We start from the raw sequence: 18,319 nt of genomic DNA, 5'->3' as shown, positions 1-18,319 counted from the left end.
TTTCTAGAAAAGGAGGCAGAGTGTAGGATTAATGGCTCCTGGTAGTCGAGTTTAATTACTTGAAAATTTGGTAGAAGCCTGAAACATTCGTCAGAGCGTTTGTAATTGTCAATTACTCATCAATTACAGGCGTTACTATACCGAGTCGATACTTTTCTGGACCTTTTAGTAAATAATGTACACTGTAAATGGTCTTCGATGGGTATAGGGAGATAAAAAGAAAAAACAACAGTTACATTTTTACGATCTCAAACTCGACTAACACATCCACGTCAGAATTGAACGTTAAGAGTTTTTTTTTTGCCTCGGCTGACAGACGTCAAAATACGAGCTAAATACAGAGAAGATCATATTCTTTATTTCCACGTATATCAGCGAATGATTACGTGGGTAGTGTTGTCTGAAGCAGACAGTCCATCTCAAAAAAAAAAAAAAAAGAAATACGGTATAAAGAAGAAGAGTTGAAATTAACACAACAGACTCCAGACTTTTAATACTTTCGTAATTACGCAGAGCATATACAATTATCTTAAACCAGAGTGAAAAAAAAAATATATCCAAGCTTATGAGAGGAGAAAAAGATGATCCACTTCTTCATTACCCGAGACTCGAATCGTGGCGAAGAAGGAGTATATAAAAAAAAGAATCACGAACTTGGGCCTCCAGTTCGGCCGCGTCTTCAATTACCTGCGGTAAATGAATGCACGGCGAAGCCGGAGACTTTCTTCACCGGGGACCAAAGACGGATGAGTAAAGTGTCCACGCGAAGTAAAGTTCCAAGAAATCTTTATAAGCTTGTAGCTCGATGCGGCAAGAACTCTCTCTGCAGTGATTGGCGGATGTGTTGATCCCAAGACTTGAAGAAGTGCGAGAGTCTTGTGTACCAATGGCATGTGACGTTGTTCTAAGTATCATTTACATGAAGAGTAATCTAGGTTCATAGTAATCATCCGATTCTGTAGGTCTTCATGTCATTATAGTCGTAAGTATATACTTATAAGTATAATTACTTTGTGGATGTCACTCAAATACACTACGGACTCCAACATTGTCACTCGCCATGGAGGTGTTTGAATATGTTTGCAGTGATGACCTATTTCATCTTCAAAGTCTTAGAGGTACGGTATTTTACCGTCATTCCTTAATACCTCCACATTCAACTTTCCCGCCTTTACCTGTTACATTCCTGATCCCATACCATCAAGAACAATGAACGCTGACCTAAAGATCCCTCTCACATGGTCTGGTAAGCCCCCCCTCTTGTCTTGAACCTCTCGTTAAACCCTATGTGTTACGCATTTCCAATTGTCCTTCAACGAACTGCCTGCTACGTTTCAAAGACCAAGGTTAAAAATGAAATGAATCAATTCACTTGTTATGAAAAAAAAAAAAAATGATCGTAACGAAATTTGTCTTTGAATAAACATGCAAGACATAGAATAGGATTAAGACTCCATAAACATACAAGACATAGAATAGGATCAAGACTCCATAAACATACAAGACATAGAATAGGATCAAGACTCCATAAACATGCAAGACATAGAATAGGATTAAGACTCCATAAACATACAAGACATAGAATAGGATCAAGACTCCATTAAGACACCTCTACCAGCTTTGATTTCGTAGCGCGCCAAAGACCACACCGAGATCTTCTGTGGAAGACGAAACCACGTGAATACGCCGTCGAGATAGAAACCATTTGAAAAACACTTTACTTTTAAACAAGACGGTGCGACCCCTTCACCACAACATTACGAGCACAACAATACGACCCCTTCACCACGACATCACGAGCACAGTGGTACGACCCCTTCACCACGACATTACGACCCATGGGCAATAAATGGCGTGGTCTCTGACGAGTGTGTCAAAAGGGGCCATCGTAAGCCAAGGCTCGTACCGTAATGCTCTGGGCGTGGTCAAATGCATTGAGGTAGGCGCAAAGCTGGTTCACATAAGGATGACATGTATATATATATATATATATATATATATATATAATGCAGTCTGCATCCTCCCGGGAGCGGCTTAGGAACAATGGGCAAAGGAAATAGGACGGTGGCAGGGCAGCCACAACAAGCGCCAGGGATTCTGCGAGAAAAGATTCTACGTGCAACATTACACAACCGGGAAATGACTTCCTGCTTTACCCATCTGCCACATTCACCTGGAGTCGAGTCAACACTGTACCTACTGACGCTTTTGTGGGGAGGGGGGGGTTCATGATGGTGTCCGATTCCTACTTCTCCTACCGGACTTGCTCTTAAGGTTAAGAGAGGAGGTGTCCCTTATGGATAGTTTTTAAGGACTTCAGACGAATTGCTAAAGGCAAGGGACAAGTTGCCCTTATATGCACTACTAAGTCCGTAAGACGATTGGATGTCAAGTTTTCCTGGTCGTGTTTCTGCATTTATGAAGTCCCATGCATGTTTCGATTTTGTAATATATATATACACACACACACCAGTCCATCAGGAACAGAGAACACAAGCCTTCACAGTATTACCAAATGCTTCTGACATGGTGCAAATCTTCCCTGTATACTCAATTAATTCTGCCAGTCAGTCAGAGGATCGGCCGTTAGACTGGAACAATGGATGGTCGCTCACCCCTCTCTCCGTTGATTGACTGGTATCAGCCAGCTTAACGTTTACCTCGAAATATTGATTCCTGGCGGCAGAGAGAGAGAGAGAGACTTCATTTGCAACCTCAACTATAGAGAGAGGGTCATGCACTCACGGAGAACATGTGCGTATATATGGATACGCACTTGCAGGAGAATCAAGCAAATCTATGGGTCCAGTTTCGAAAGATTCTTTGAAGAGTTGGACTATAATCCAGCCAGTGTATGAGCAAACAATTGAAAGACATATTCTTTTAAGGTTTGTGTTTTTCAGAGACTAGCCTTGTGTGTGTGGTGGTGATGGGGGGGGGGGGGGGGGGTCACTATTTGCGTGTTACGGTTAGAGGCTTACGCTCGAGTGTGCGAGCGATTACTTATTTGCCACTACCTATTTGTACTGAACGGAAAGGGAGTTTTACACTCGTGAGGCCCCATCACTTGAACATTCTCTACTCTCGTACAACTTCTTGAATCTATGCACGCTGTCTGCTTCAACCATGCGTGCGTACTTATGTGTGCAAAATCTGGATACCAATTTCGTAAAATTTCAATACACAAGTGTAATGACAACGTCTCCTCATACCTCATACATATAAAGTTTCATGTCAAGGCGGAATGATATATCTTTCTTATACTTCAAATTATCAGTTTGTGTCTCGGATATCAAAGAAAATGCTTGCACTTAAACCAGGCTGCAGACAAAGGCTACCACACCGCCAGAGAAAGCTGATAACCTGACCTTTGTATCCTCAACCCCTTCATCCCTCGCTTCCGTGTGCCTTCCTCGGCCCTTCTCCCTGAGCTCTTCCCTCATCCAGCATAAGAGGAAATCCGTCCAACCATTCCTACAGCCTCCCACTCGCTCTATAACTCCCGATGATGACTTATATCTAAGGGGGCTCGACTTCGCGCTGACGCAAACGAGGTGTTGTTGAGCGGCAAGGGTGCTGCGCCTGGAGTATAGGTGGGCAAGTGGTAGAGGGAGGCAGTGGGTGATGCTGTTGGTGGGAGGGAGGTAGGTGGAGATAATATATGCTGTAGGTGGGTAGGAGGAGGAAGTCTATGCTGTAGATGGAGAGGTAGTAGGCGCTGTAGGTAGATGCAGACAGCATGAGAATGTACATGGGTATAATACGTACACAGACAAGAGTAAGTGTGGCAAGTGAGGTCAAGAGTGGCATGTATGGATGCAAGTGGATGCACGTGGGCGTGCAAGGAGATGGGGGACAGAGACAGAAGATTGTGTCCTAGTGGGGAAAGGAAGGCAGGATGACGGGGTGGGAGGAAGGAAGGAAGGAAGGAACCATCTCACCAGACACAGCCAACGCATCTCCAGAACCAGTGGAGGCTGAGCTGGTGAGGACCAACTGGTTGCACCATCTTCCCCTCATTGACGCATGAAACACATCGCCTCCCAGCGTGACCAGCACATCTCCCTCCGACAATTACAAGCCGTTTTCCCCGTAGGTTTTAGTTGGCCAGCCTCGACACCCGAGCAATTTTGGGACGGAGGCTGTAATAGTCTTGATGGCGAGGAATATCTCACCCTAAGCGAGGTATTTGGTATGTGTCCAGAAGGCAAGAGGGAAGCGGCGACCAGACATGGCCCAGGGTTTGTTATTGTCCGCCACCTGCTGCAGGTTACAGCCTCTTTAAAATGCTATATTGTCTCTCGTGGTAATCGTTCGTGCGTGTGGATTACCGTGATGTCATGTGTAATTGATCTTCGGATTTAAATATTTTCATATGTATGTAGTGTGTGTGTGTGTGTGTGTGTATCTAGGCAGGAGATCTCTCGAGCATGTTGCACAGAATATGACTGCTAATTCAGAATCAACCAGCTCTTGCTGGCCATATATATATACATACATATATATATATGGCGAGGGAGCCTACAGGTTTCTGTATAACAAAGGTGTTTGCTTCTCTGACGACTCATCTTCATTTTCCACAGAGCCTAACCCCAAGCAAAATTCGCCCAAACAAGCAGATGCAAATTCTTTCGGTCACCTGGAGGTCATGGAATCAACAGTTAACCTCCATGGAGTTTAGAGGAGTTCAATACCATCTTTGCTGCGTGGTCAAAAGTGTATTTGCTACATGGAATATATATTTTTTTTCCTCTTGTCAGTCACAGAACAGTTACACACTGACGGTGGATGCGAACAGAATTTTGGGGACCACACTTCGAAATAGAGAGAGAGAGAGAGAGAGAGAGAGAGAGAGAGAGAGAGAGAGAGAGAAGATACAGGAGTACCAACGGCAAACAATCTTCGCTCAACTGTTGCAACCAAGGGTCAGGGATTACATGCTCTTTACATAACGTCTTAGACAGCGGTGCTTCCTTCGCATGCTGGAGTAATTTTCTATTTTTTTTTTGACGGAAACACATTTGATAACAGTTCTGATATGGCATTTAGCTGTGGTATCGTAACGTAAGGGTATTACGAAATATAGTCATTCCACAGGATTTCTACAAAGGTTTATAGATTTTTACATCTATAATTTGGATACGAAAAGTAGTGTCTAGTGTGGGGTGAACACACACAACATTTTCAGATTAATATCCAAAATGTATTCTGTCCTTAGTTTGGAAAAATTATACACCAGTACTGATCACTGTACTCAGGCACTGTACATGTCTCCAGTTTCACAGTCTGTCACCTGAGCGCTTTTTACGATTCATTCAGCTTTGAGGATTTGGTATTTGTCTGCTTAACCAGCTCTTCGAATCCCCTAAATCAAGTCCTGTCTGTAGTACCGAGGGAAAGTCCTTCCATTCTACGATCCACATATCTGAGGATGATGTATCAAGAGGACATTGCATAATCGTCCCTTGTGCTACGAGGTTAAAGAAGTGACGAAGTTGAACAACTTCGGATGCCTCGGTAGTGCAGTTATGGAAGGTTTAGCGCGATAACTGGGTCAGCACTGTTTGGTATATCGACCTTTTAAGGCCTATCAACTACCAGGATCATTATGGTCGTCAAAGCCACATTCAACAACCGTACTGTCCTCGTTGCCTTTAGTGTAAAAGGATAATTCTAAAGCCACTCGCTCTCTCACTATGTTTACAACCTGTGTGCGTGTCTCTGCCAGACCAATACTTTTTACTCTACTGAACACTCGACACCTGATCAAGAGACAGATGCTCATTTTTATTGACTACACTTAGCACTGCAATTCACCTGTACTTTAATACAGTTTAGCATTTTTTTTAATCTCGGAGAAATAATAAGAATATTCCATATGGCCGTTTTCTTTTCTTTCAGGAACAGAAGACGACGGACAGCATTCGTTCAATAAAGATGTTCCATCTCTTTGACCTGGATAATTCATAATCAACTCGCATTTAAGATGAAATAATCTAGACTACATCCATATATCTGTACCCACACACTTAACAGTTCACGTAATCTACACTCCCAATGAAGGAAAAGCGTAACTAGCACCTAATCTTAACCAAACCGCAACACTATCTGGTCGTCTATCCAATCCTTGCCTTACCGTGAATGTTATAGTTGAATACATTTCAATATGACGAAGAGTGGTTGTGCTAATTAGTACTATCACTATTTTCCCAGCATGCCAAGGCTAGATCTACTTCTTTCCTGGTTGCAGATTTTGAAACGTTTTTGACATCCCAAATGCTACATTCAACAGCCTCATTATCCATGTACAATTCTGGCCAAGACAACGACATTATCACGCTCTCCGAGACCTATGTGACAAGGATTCTCCCCTCGCCGGTAGTCTGGTTTGCACCGCTTTACCAGTCATGCTTGCATATCTGTGTCTGGCTTCAGAGAGAAGCCTGTTACACTCTGCCCTCAGTGGCGCCTAGGGCAAGCAGTGAGGACAGAGAGTCGGAGATAATTAAATTGTCCGTTGTTATAATTCCTGCCAACTCGGGAGAGACGAGTATGGCTCACCGGTCATTTTGTACGATAAATACCCAATTATTTATTCCGACAGTGTCATCTTTACATCGTTACCACTAGGGGTTAAGTCACAGTAGTAACTCAACCAGTCCTTCCAGCGGCAGAGTTGAGAAAGCCGCCAGTTTAGACGCACAACGTCTAGTCGCTTTCAGTCTTTGGTGATGCTGTATGCATTCTGGAGCGCTGGCTCCGTCATCGTGCGGGGGGATGGTGAGGATTGTGTGTCGTTCATTTCTCGAGTGGATGGGTGGGTAGGTATGGTGGCATCACAGGGAGTTGTATACCAAGGTGGTGAGAAATGCTGTCGCTTCCTAATTCTGCGTTAATGATGTCGTATAAACATTGCCGTGCGTGTGGCTTCTGGCTAAATCCTACCCTACACTCAACAGCTGTTAACATCCGGGAACTATGATGATACGAGGTTCACTTCAGCTTCGCTGGGAAGTTTTCTTAAACGACGCAAATCATTCCTGAAACCTCACCTCTCACGAAACAAAATGAAAAAAATAAACTTCCTGACCTAGACTTCATCAAACCTCATATGTGTAAGTAATTAGTTACGTTAGATTTTGTGAAGTTTTTGTTAATTGGTCAATGATACCTGAGCGGCTGCTAGCTTTCGGGAAATCATTTACGGCATTTATGGAAAATATTTCAAGACCAAAAAGTGCCGGAAGCTTTTTATATCCCGACTAATATAAAGACTGAGCCACACTGCATTGTCGAGACTCGTGCCTTTATACTGGACGCCAGATATGTATATACTGCACTGAACACCATGTTGAAAAAAAAGGTTATGATATATTGTGATATATGATCCTCAGTGATGTAGCGGGTATTGATGCTGACCGTAATGTATTCGCGGGCCATCCGAGGTCGAGCGCACGGGTTCGAATCCTGGTTCCGACAGTCAGTCCATAGTCAAAGCAGCTGCTCATCCTCCCGAAGGGGCTGGTCGATAAACTGGGTACCTGGTTTAGGGCTGAGGCGTGTATACATAACGAAATGGCCCAGATTATGACATTCAGTTGCCCTTGGCCTTTTAGCCAACTCAAAAACATCATTATATATTCCCTTCTCGAGACGGAACATGAGATCAGCGCTGCCACATGTTCACACGTTCCAAAAAAATCCTCAACAGTTCAGAAATATTCTTATAACAACCACCTCCTCCTCCTCCTCCTCCTTATAGCAGTTCGCTCCCTCCATCATTCTCTTTCCCTCCCTATTCTCTCCCTATCATAGCCCTATCTCCTCCTCTCTCTCTCTCTCTCCCCCCCTCCTGCCTTCCCCCATGTCCATGGCTCTCCCCTCCGCACCCCCTCCTTCTCCCCAAAGTGGCAGGGAAGGCGACAATTGGCTCATCATGTGGAAAGTTGGGGTAACTCTGGTTGGCCGGGAGCGCACCAGGAGGAACCGACTCGCATATTCCAGTCTAGGATTTTGACAACCTTGGTCGTCTTATAATAGCTCGAGGAGGGACGGAGGGAGGAACGGAGGGAGGGAGGGAGGGAGGAACGGAGGGAGGGAATATTATATATTTTCTAGCGTCTTGATAATAATCCTGTGGGTTTCTCGATTCCTTTTTTTCACAAATGTGGAAAAATTAAAGGGACAATTAATGTCGAACATTACCGTATACATTCGTAAGGGAAGGTTAGGGAGGTTTTTTTTTTTTTTTTGCGCGCGCCGCCAACGGCGTTCAGAAGCGATATGAATTGACATTCGAGAGAGAGAGAGAGAGAGAGAGAGAGAGTGTGTCATTCAGACACAGTCAGGACGTAAAGACATCAAGACCAGTGTAGACTCGTGCAGTAATGAGAGATTAAGACAAGAGGCAACGCTAAGGCAAACGGTGGATCATTGATGGCATAGCAAGGTGGCGTGGTTGATACCCTGGAGAGAGTGAGAGAGGACAGTTGGAGTAGTAGTCCTAGTGAGGAAAGCGTATGTGTGACTGGTGTACAGAGACATGGGGAGGAGTTTGGTTGTCTGACACGGTGAGACCATTTGCATACATTATCCGCCACTGTGTGGGAGGTGGTATGTTTGTATATATATATACATATATATATATATATATATATATATATATATATATATATATATATATATAATATATTTTCACCAAGCCATAACATCCAAGTTCCTCTTCTGTTCCATTTTTTTATATACCAAGAGACAAGAAGGGGAGGGCTTCTATTCCTCAGCTCCCGCACCTTCTAGTCACTTTTAGAGATACGAAGGTGATCGCCTGGAGAGTATTCTCTCCCCCACATATCTACGCATCCTGGGAAGAGGACAAGTAAACGGTACACACTGTCAAGCGCTTTCGTATAATGACTTTGTCAACCCGTCTAAAATTATGCGAAAGCGCTCGACACCTCGAATTTTCAGTTCCTTTTTGGCTTTATTAGCATCTTATGTACACTCGCTACTTGAGTATTTTTTCTATATATATATATATATATATATATATATATATATATATATATATATATACCGTCACAGGTTCACTAAGCCCAGGATTAGAACACTCATCTCAGCGTGACCATTATGAAGCTTATTACTATAGGAAACTAAACTCGGATATTACACCAACATCCCTGGAGCGCCTCCTACGGCCGTGGGATCTGACCCCTCGGCATCTCCAGGCGTCGCCATACCTCACAGGAGTCGACTGGGTGGCTCGGCCCTTCTCTCGGAGGCTCGCGGGTTCGAGAACCACCGAGGAGAATAAGCGGCGTGTTTGTGTTATGGTCTCCGGGCGGCGTAGCAGCCGGAGGAGGTGGCGGCAGGCAGGAGCAGCGCCTCCCTTGGCCCGACGTGACTCGCATGCTCAGTGTTGACAATTTGATGCCATTCATGAAGGATTATATGCCTCCTGGATCTCTCCGAACGTCCCGGATGTTCTTGCACGTCTTGCCCGGATTATCTAAACGTTCCTTTAGGTTTTTGCTTCAGTGTCTGATGGTAGGAAATGCGAGAGTTTCATCTTTCACATTTTTCTGAGGAGATTTTCTTTATTATCCGACTGTGACTGAGGGAGATGAAAGCCAAATTGCTTTCCGCTTCTGCGATCAAGGAACGTAAATGGTCATCATGCCGAGGGTGACATCGAAGTGACTGTCTGCACATTAACTGTACAAATAACATCCCAGAGTCAGGCATTACGACAATAATTTACAATAATTTGGTAGAGATAATCTGGGTGGGATGGGCTCTTGCCAGGCTACACCGTTATCCCATCTGGGACCAACACGTCCCCACTTACTTCTAAAGTGCATTAATGACCTTATACCCCCAAGCATGAGAGAGAGGAGAGAGGGCTAGAGGGCCAAGGCTGAACTCGCTCTCGAGCTCCCGCGCCCTTAAGACCTGTGGCGAAGAGGGTTCTCCTGCAGAAGCAGTAGTGGAGGATGTTCGACTCAAGTGGTAAGAGGCTTGGGATAGATACGTTCATAAAAGGGGAGAGAAATGGGCAAGGAGATAGTGGCTTTGACCCTACCGCACGATTGAGTTGGTCTGTGAAGTAGAGGAGAGATTACAGGAGAAGAAAGAAGCGAAGAAACAATACAATACTCGATAGGCAGTCTAAATAGTTGACGTTCTGTATGGTGAAGGAAATGATGGTACGCAACTCAAAATATCAGTTCTCTATTCTTGTGATTTTGACCCTCAGACGTTTCAATATGCATCCATCCAGACATCCTTACACGTGATAACACATTCATACGCGCACAGTCATGTATACCAGCAAACACAACGCTCTAGTACAGACCATGGCATGAACCACCTCATCCATGTGAACCTTATGAATAACAACTGTGTAAACAATTGTGTGTGTGGTGTGTTTGTCAGATGTATAATGATTGTTTGCTATATCTCATCTCTCTTGTTCTGGCCCCAGTTGTCTTATGTGTATTATTATATATATTCCTATCCTCTACTTGAATAAAGACAGGGTTATGTTGGCGAGTGCTACGAAGCCAAGGGCTTGGTGTTCAGTACCGAAGACAAGCGAAGTAACTAGGCACTTTACGAGTGTGTGAGAGGAGAGAGATCAACTCATTGCTTCATGTTCCTTTCATTAATGGATTAAGTAATCGTTGACCTCTATTTTGCCATGATATCATTGACCTTGACCTTCCCTGACCTATGACCTGCTTATCTGGGCTGCTGAAATCATTATGGTACCGACGCATTAGGAAAAATTATGATATTGTCCCCATAACACATTACTAGTGAACTGTCCCGTAACAAGACGTTATGTTATTGTCCCCATAAGACATGATCATGGTACTATCCCATTATAAGACAATCATGGTAATACCCTATGATATCATAGTGCTGGCTTATTACATTATCATGGCATTATCCAATTACAAGACGTTATTCTTGTACTATCCCTTAGAAACACAGGCCAGCAATTCGGTCCCCAGTTACCTAAATCTTTATAAACTTACTGCATCTATAATACTACGAAAACACGTAATATGCAATAGAGATATAAAGGAATTCCCTACAGCAACATTACAGGACTAGTGCTATTTTTGCTAGATGTAATCTAGACAAGGAAATAATATAATGCGATAAAAGTTATCTATTTTTGTCAGAAGTTTATTCTTAATGGGCGTTATCAATACAACGAATCAGTATGATTAAATGACACTTATTTTCTTCGTTAAGGAGTAATACATATGTATGAAGGGGTTAGCTTCAAAATACACACACACACATATTTGTAACGTAAATGAAATCGAATTTCAGCGATAGAAAAGAGTAAAATGCTAGATTTGAATTTAGCAAGTCCCTAGAATTAGATTCCACAAGTTTACTGAAGAGGAAGCAGATTTAACATCCCTCCACCAGCCTCTCCATCATCCCTCCACCAGCCTCTCCATCATCCCTATGCACCTTGATCCACGTTATCTTCTACTTTGAAAAGGATCTCCAACCTCCCTCCACCATCACTACTACGAACTCCTATTATCTTTTCCTCTCCTTCCATCGCTCCCTCTTTCCTTTCCTTCCCATTAGCTTCTCCCTCAAGATTCCTTTCCCCTACCCACATCCTCACTGCTTGCCCTCTCATGTCCCTCCTCCACCACTAACCTCTCTCCCTCCCTCCCCTCCACCGAAGACGGCATGCGGGCCTCGGCCACCATGAGGAACAACATCTTAGTATTGTAAACGCCCAGGAACGGCGGGGGTCTGCCGTGATGCCTTTATACATCAGCGGCGAGAAACATGAGCAGCTTTTCCTCCAGGAAGTTATAGTCTTTCACGTCTGCGGCAGAGAAATCCTCAACCACTTGGAAACACACACACACACACAGAGGAGCCACCCTCTAGACTACATGTCGATACTCGAAGTCAACCGATAGTAACTCTACAGAAAGTTCTGGGTATTATGCTTATTTCCCTCTGCCTTAAACCTCCTCCTCCTCCCCAGCTAGTTATGGACGTAATGGAAAATATTCAAATCTAGTGATACGTGTCCGTGCCTTTATAGTCGGGGAGTCTAATGTATTATGCTTGTGGGACAGTGTGTTCTCTACCATCCATGAACCGACTCCCTGCAACAGCTTCCTTTCTTTGTAATCATTTATGATGTCGATTTCCAACATGCAGATGGCTCTGTGCTTCGCAAACCCTTAAGCTGTTACAGTCAGAATATTTATTTATCTAACCACTTTCTGTTGTGCAGTTTCGAAACCTGTTTTCAAGCTTTTGTATTTTCATTCACTTTTCTAATGGAAACTAAATGTTATCTAATCCTCTATTAGAGAATTTGAAAAGGTGTTACGAAACCAGTTAAAGAATGATTCTAATAAAAAGGGTGTCTATAGAAAGGCCACTATAATATCTAATATGTCCTCCAGATGACCTTAATGTCCTTCACTTGACCTTACACGTCCCTCAGTTTATGAGGACCTGCTGACCTTGTGTATCCTCTTGGAGGCACTTCATAACAGACTGCGTTACTGTCCCGTTCAATGACCTCATATATAACCTTCGCGAACTGAAAGGCAATGTGATGACCTCTTCAGACAGATCAAAACCAGCATCTAACTCTGCATGATCCTCAGTGACCTTGCACAACCTCTAACCTCACTTGGAAAAGGAATCGAAGTTTTACACAACCTCTGGCCGAGTAACCCCGCTGCACCACTGACCTTTGATGACCTGACGCAACCTCATACCGAGGGTCACCCCGCCATTTTTATGACGTCACTCAGCACCAGCTGATCCGACACCAAATTAGTATCTTCCATTTTCTTTTTTCTCTACATCTTCAGCAAGATTTGATAAACCGTTACTTGACCTTGCGTAACCTCATAATGACCTTACATCACACGTAATCAACGAGGCTTCGGGCACAATATACAACTTACAACACACAGATCGAAGGAAAAAAAAACGTTTCATGCGTATACAAAATAATATCAAGATGAAGTAAGACAACTTACCATAATTCTACAAAATTTTAAAGTTATTTCTATCACTAGCGTGTCCTAGGGTTAGCATAATGATGGTAAACGACCTTACAACGACTTATGGCTCTTACCCAATTCACACGAAAAGATCTACATTCTTGGTAATACTTCACGTAGCTTTCTTACATCAACGTATCACAAATGCAGCTTAAGTTTACACAAGACCTCTCAACATTACTCTTGCGCCCCTTACACAAATGTTTGATAACTTTGCATTTTATAGAAATTACTTTGCATAGCCTTTGGATCATCAAGATTATAATCCTCGTAAATTAACACAGACGGACAGCAAGAGTGTATACCGTCGAGCATGATTATATACGATGTCACACAACTTTCAATAACTTTATACATCCATGAAGTAACCTCGCACAACCTAAGGTAACTATCATAACCTCCACGGTAATTTTCAAAACCATTCAAGTATCATTAAAAACCTCTAAGGTAAATCTAAACCTCTTTTAGGTAACTTTTACAACCTTTAAGGTAATCCACACAACCACGAAGGTAATTCTCCAACCTTCCAAATTTCTTATTCCCGTCACCTGCTCGACCTCACCAACACTTCCCATCCCTCTTTGCCAAACCCACCGTCACTGACATTCGAAACCGCGACTAAGGTGTCATTCCACACAATAACAAATCAGGATATATATCGAACAAGCTCTCCCACCAATCACTGCACCATGACTTTAACCTGACCTTACACAGAGCCCTGGTGACCTTTTCAAACCCATAATTACCTAGCTGGACATCCACTTCTCCAATGACCTTTTACCTTTCGTGTGCATTGCTGCAGGTCCTCCGCTCGACCATAAAAAGCCAGATGACCAGGTCTCTTTCACGGTCCAGAGATCCACAGTGACTTCAGTTGCTTCCGGAGTTGTTCAAACGGACTCGCACCTCGCACCACCACCACCACTGCGCTTGAGGATGTGTGTGTCCACCGCCTCGAACCACAGACAGGCCCACAGGGAACTGTTCTGGGGCAGCTCTGGCTCTCTACCACATTGCCTTCAAGCTCCGAATAACTGTCTCGTGAACCCTTGAACATCGAACGTTCGAAGACTCGAATCATTGCTCAGAGGACAGGGAACCCCACTGGTTCATATTTCTCAAACCACTGTCCAGTTAGACTTTGGAAATAGAATCAAAATTCATTTGGTTAGAGGTAGCTTACGAGCAAATGAATCCACTTCATAAGAGAGCAGCTCATAATCGGATGTGATTCATGTCAACAAGAAGATTATTTGCTTGATTTGAGAGGGTTGGTGTTCGCTGTGGCCAATGAAGCTGTCTTGACACCAAGGCTTCGAGATAGAGCTCCAGGGATGAAGCCACACAAATGTTCCGATTCAAAAACGTAGGAAATACGTACGTTATGAGCTAACTATGGGCTGAGGTAGTTGAAAATTAGAATAAGAATGTTGTACAGCACAAGCGTGTAGTGAAGAGAGGCTCATTTCCCTTGATTAAATCGTTCACTGCCGTCTTAGGAATAACAAGCGATGCGGATGGATGGTCAAATGAATGAGAAGAAGAGACTGATCACGTAGACTTCTAATGAAACAGCTTTGCAGACTGTTGACTAAACACGATTGCTCGCCAGGCCCGCACGATCTACAGATAAACATAGGAAACCATTATTTATCACAGTTGGAACCACCTTCACCCACCGTTTGTAAATATTATCTCGTTATATTCAGCAGAACCACTCTTATCGTACCCCAGTCTTGCCAAGCCACTCCTATGGTAATCCAGTGTTGCCAAACCTATCATCATAACCGATGTCGCCTGTTCCCTACCTCCTGAATATCGAAACCCATTGAATATCGTATGGGAACTGTTGAATATCGACTCGATTCACAGCAGCCAACCAAGTGAATTCACATAACCTAACGGCATCCCTACATTCCTGCTTGGTGACGATGGCATTCAGTTCTAATTAACCAGGGATACAATGTTGCTAGTTTACTAGGCAATTAACATCGCTAAATAAAGACCTTTCGTAGGTACCCGTTCATTCAGAGGTTACCATGAGGAAATATATATATATATATATATATATATATATATATATATATATATATATATATATATATATATATATACCGTCTGTCTGTTTCTGTTCCTTATGTCAATCACGTACTAAAGGGAACCTATTCTATATATATATATATATATATATATATATATATATATATATATATATATATATATACACCAAAATCTGGTGACGAATCTGGAGAATATAGCTAGATATAACAGAAACGTTGCCCAATCAGGAAAGCCTATGCAATACACTGTGCGGTGATTATCAGAAAAACATACAAGTTCCAAAACCCACCAACAGATGGCATGAGAATGCACTTCTTTCAACTCTCTAATAATATCCTCACTGATAACAAAATTGCTGTATAAGACATAATACATGTTCACTGACTTTTATAAATTGCTAGCATCATTGGTAAAAGACTTTTCGTTTTTTTTTTTCAGTGAATAATGAAAAAGTATAAACTTTTCTTTGTGTTTTGAGTCTGTGTTATTTATATCATGAATCGCAAAGGAATACATGACACGTCGTCTGCTAACATTAGCTCTGGTCACCGCTGAAGGCTGGAAGGTTCATTCACTTCCTTCATCATTTGATAATCAGCAAGATGGCTATGGAACTTGATAGATTAATCAATTAAAAGAAAATGTCTAGATAGATTAGCAAAGTAATATAGATGAAAACGTCTTAATGGTTATCCGATTATTAAGTGTAAATCCGAATCATCTTTATAATCGTATAAGGAGAGAGAGAGAGAGGGTTACCGTACTCCGCCCGCAAGTAGTTATAGAGCTGTGTCACCCTCACTGGACGAAAAGAAGTACTTCGAGGTCGTCCTCGCTTCAAAGGAATCTATCATTCTTGCTCCTGCATGGAGTGCAGCGTAAACAACAGTCACCCCCACCCACCCTACACACACACACACACACACACACACTTTGAAAACATCTAGGACGCTATGACTTCAAATCTCGTTGGCCACCTAATGCCACTCGCTGATTTTCCCTCTCACAAACGTGAGTAACGTAAGGAGAGGAGTGAGGGTCAAAACACACACCCTTCCCTCCCTCCCTCCCTCCCTCACCACCTACCTCGTTGATGGCAATGCCCCGAAGGCCATAAAAATCGGCTGCCAGCATGACGGGCCGAGGCGGACGTCTGCTGCTAACTCCGCGTCACCCAGCCGAAAACAGGTGATATTCTACACACTGGTCGTACACAGACGACCTCGCCATAACAGGGAAGGAGGAGCACTCCGGCAGAGGTGCTGTCATGGCTTTTTGCACGTAAGATTCAGGTGAAGAAGGTTCGTGCGACGGTTCTTCGAGTAAGGAATGTGTTTGTTAAAGCGTATTAAGAACGACGCTGAGAATGGAATCGAACGATTTTCAGTAGTGGAGTTTTGACCTCAAATTTTACGGGTTTAGGTATGTTGCAGTTGTAAAAGGATAGAGGCTAGTTTGTGGCAGTGGTAGTGGTGGCTGGGTCGTGGTAGTGGTGGCTGGGCTGTGGTAGTGGTGGCTGGGTCCTGCTAGTACTGGTGGTGGTGATGGCTGGGCTCTGGTAATGCTCGTCAATTGACCTGACCTTCTCCACAAAAGACGCCCGGTGTTCGTCTGAAACCATCCACTGGTATACACCAAGAACTGGCCAAACAATCGCCAAAAAGTATATGTATATGTACGTCCTCATACCGGCAGCTATACGTCCATAGTACAACATGTTCGTGAGCTGTGTGCTTGTTTCTTGGCCTATTTGCTTTTGCCTTTCCTTTTCTATTTCGTTGCTACTCTATGCACACAGCTCACAAGCATGACCTACCTATACCGTCTGTCTGTTTCTGTTCCTTATATCAATCACGTACTAAAGGGAACCCATTCTATTCATTCATCCATGTTACTTAACATCTTCTCCATAGGTAAGGTACCCAAGTTTATACACGTAGCTGCTGGGCCTTATCTTTCTCACTATATTATACAAAGATGCGTCTTACCCACGAGTAATGTACACCTCTAAGCTCCATATTTTTGGTAAAAACTCTTTTCTTTGCTTTCTTTGCCCAGCAAAGCGGTAGAGGCTGCAGGTTGTTTCTTGCTTTCTGTGGAACACAAAGACTCAGCCTCCTCTTTCACTGTGCCACACTGACGCTCTGTGTCTTCAGCGCGTAACACAGAGACACCCACCCTCACTCAACTTCCTAACGAAGTCCTGTGTCCTCAGCGTGCAACACAGAAACACCTAGCCTCCCTCACCCTCCTAACGACGCCCTGTCTCCTCAGCGTGTAACACAGAGACACCCACCCTCCCTCACCCCCACCTCTCTAACTAAGCAACAAAGACCTCCTCCCATTCCCTCGTCCTTGATTTCAGCGTGAACCAGCGACAGCATCGTCTGTCCCTCCGTCCCTTCCAGCGCCCTACAAGACTATCCACACACTTATCAAGACGCCCCTAATGTCATCTATCTATTCTATCCTCATTCACCAACTTTGAAAAAAGGAATTCAGTAAAAGACGCAGGACCTAAGCGTAACCTTTGCCTTGCTTCACTTCCTTATCAACCAGGAATCTTTATGTGTAACTCCCCCTGGAGCAACACACCACCAACCTACCCACAGCAACAAGAATAACCTCCCCTCACTATCAATTTCACACGTCACCACACTCACCGTCACTATCACCATCCTCCAAAGCACCAAGAAATCAACCTTTCCAGCTCCGGCAAGAACCAGCCCCTCACTATCAGGTGGAGGCGTCACTACCCTCAACACCGACCCTCGCCACAGCACCAGACGTCTGCCATCATCACCACGACCACCACCACCACCAGCCTATCTCTGTCAGAGTCGCACCTCCTCCGCCACGCCGTAGCATGGAGGCGAGGAAGCCAGGGATCCGGTTAGCCGTGATTTCTGAGGTAGGCAAGGCTCTTTACATCAAGACTGAGGCGAGCGCGCCCGTCCACTAATGGATTTTATGAAATAGAGCAGTCGTAAAGCTGGGAAATCTCCGCTCAAAAGGGACCGTGAGAAATACCAGAGTCTTTTTCATACGTTTCGCTCAGAGTCTTGTTGCTTTTCGTGAGGTGTGGCGGCTGTGGTGGAGGTGGGTGTGCTCGCTCCTCCCCTCCCTCCCTCTCTCTCTCTCTCTTTACCTTCCCTCTCCCTCTCCTCCTCCCACCTCAACCACGGACGTTT

The 18,319-nt window shown here is 43.8% G+C and overlaps 1 long non-coding RNA gene across 4 annotated transcripts in view; it reads right to left on the bottom strand.

The window, feature by feature from the left end:
• Window positions 1-14,033, bottom strand: part of LOC139749021 (uncharacterized) — a 36,367-nt gene extending 22,334 nt beyond the window's left edge. For all 4 annotated transcript variants that reach the window (XR_011712870.1, XR_011712867.1, XR_011712868.1 and 1 more), the window contains exon 1: window positions 13,849-14,033. This is a non-coding gene — a long non-coding RNA (uncharacterized lncRNA). The remainder of the gene's footprint in view (window positions 1-13,848) is intronic.
• Between the last annotated feature and the right edge of the window lie 4,286 nt (window positions 14,034-18,319).

Source organism: Panulirus ornatus, chromosome 6, assembly GCF_036320965.1.
Source record: "Panulirus ornatus isolate Po-2019 chromosome 6, ASM3632096v1, whole genome shotgun sequence".
NCBI classification, from domain to species: Eukaryota; Metazoa; Arthropoda; class Malacostraca; order Decapoda; family Palinuridae; genus Panulirus; species Panulirus ornatus.
The sequence above is the reverse complement of the archived record's forward strand: the minus strand, read 5'-3'. Positions and strand labels throughout refer to the sequence as shown.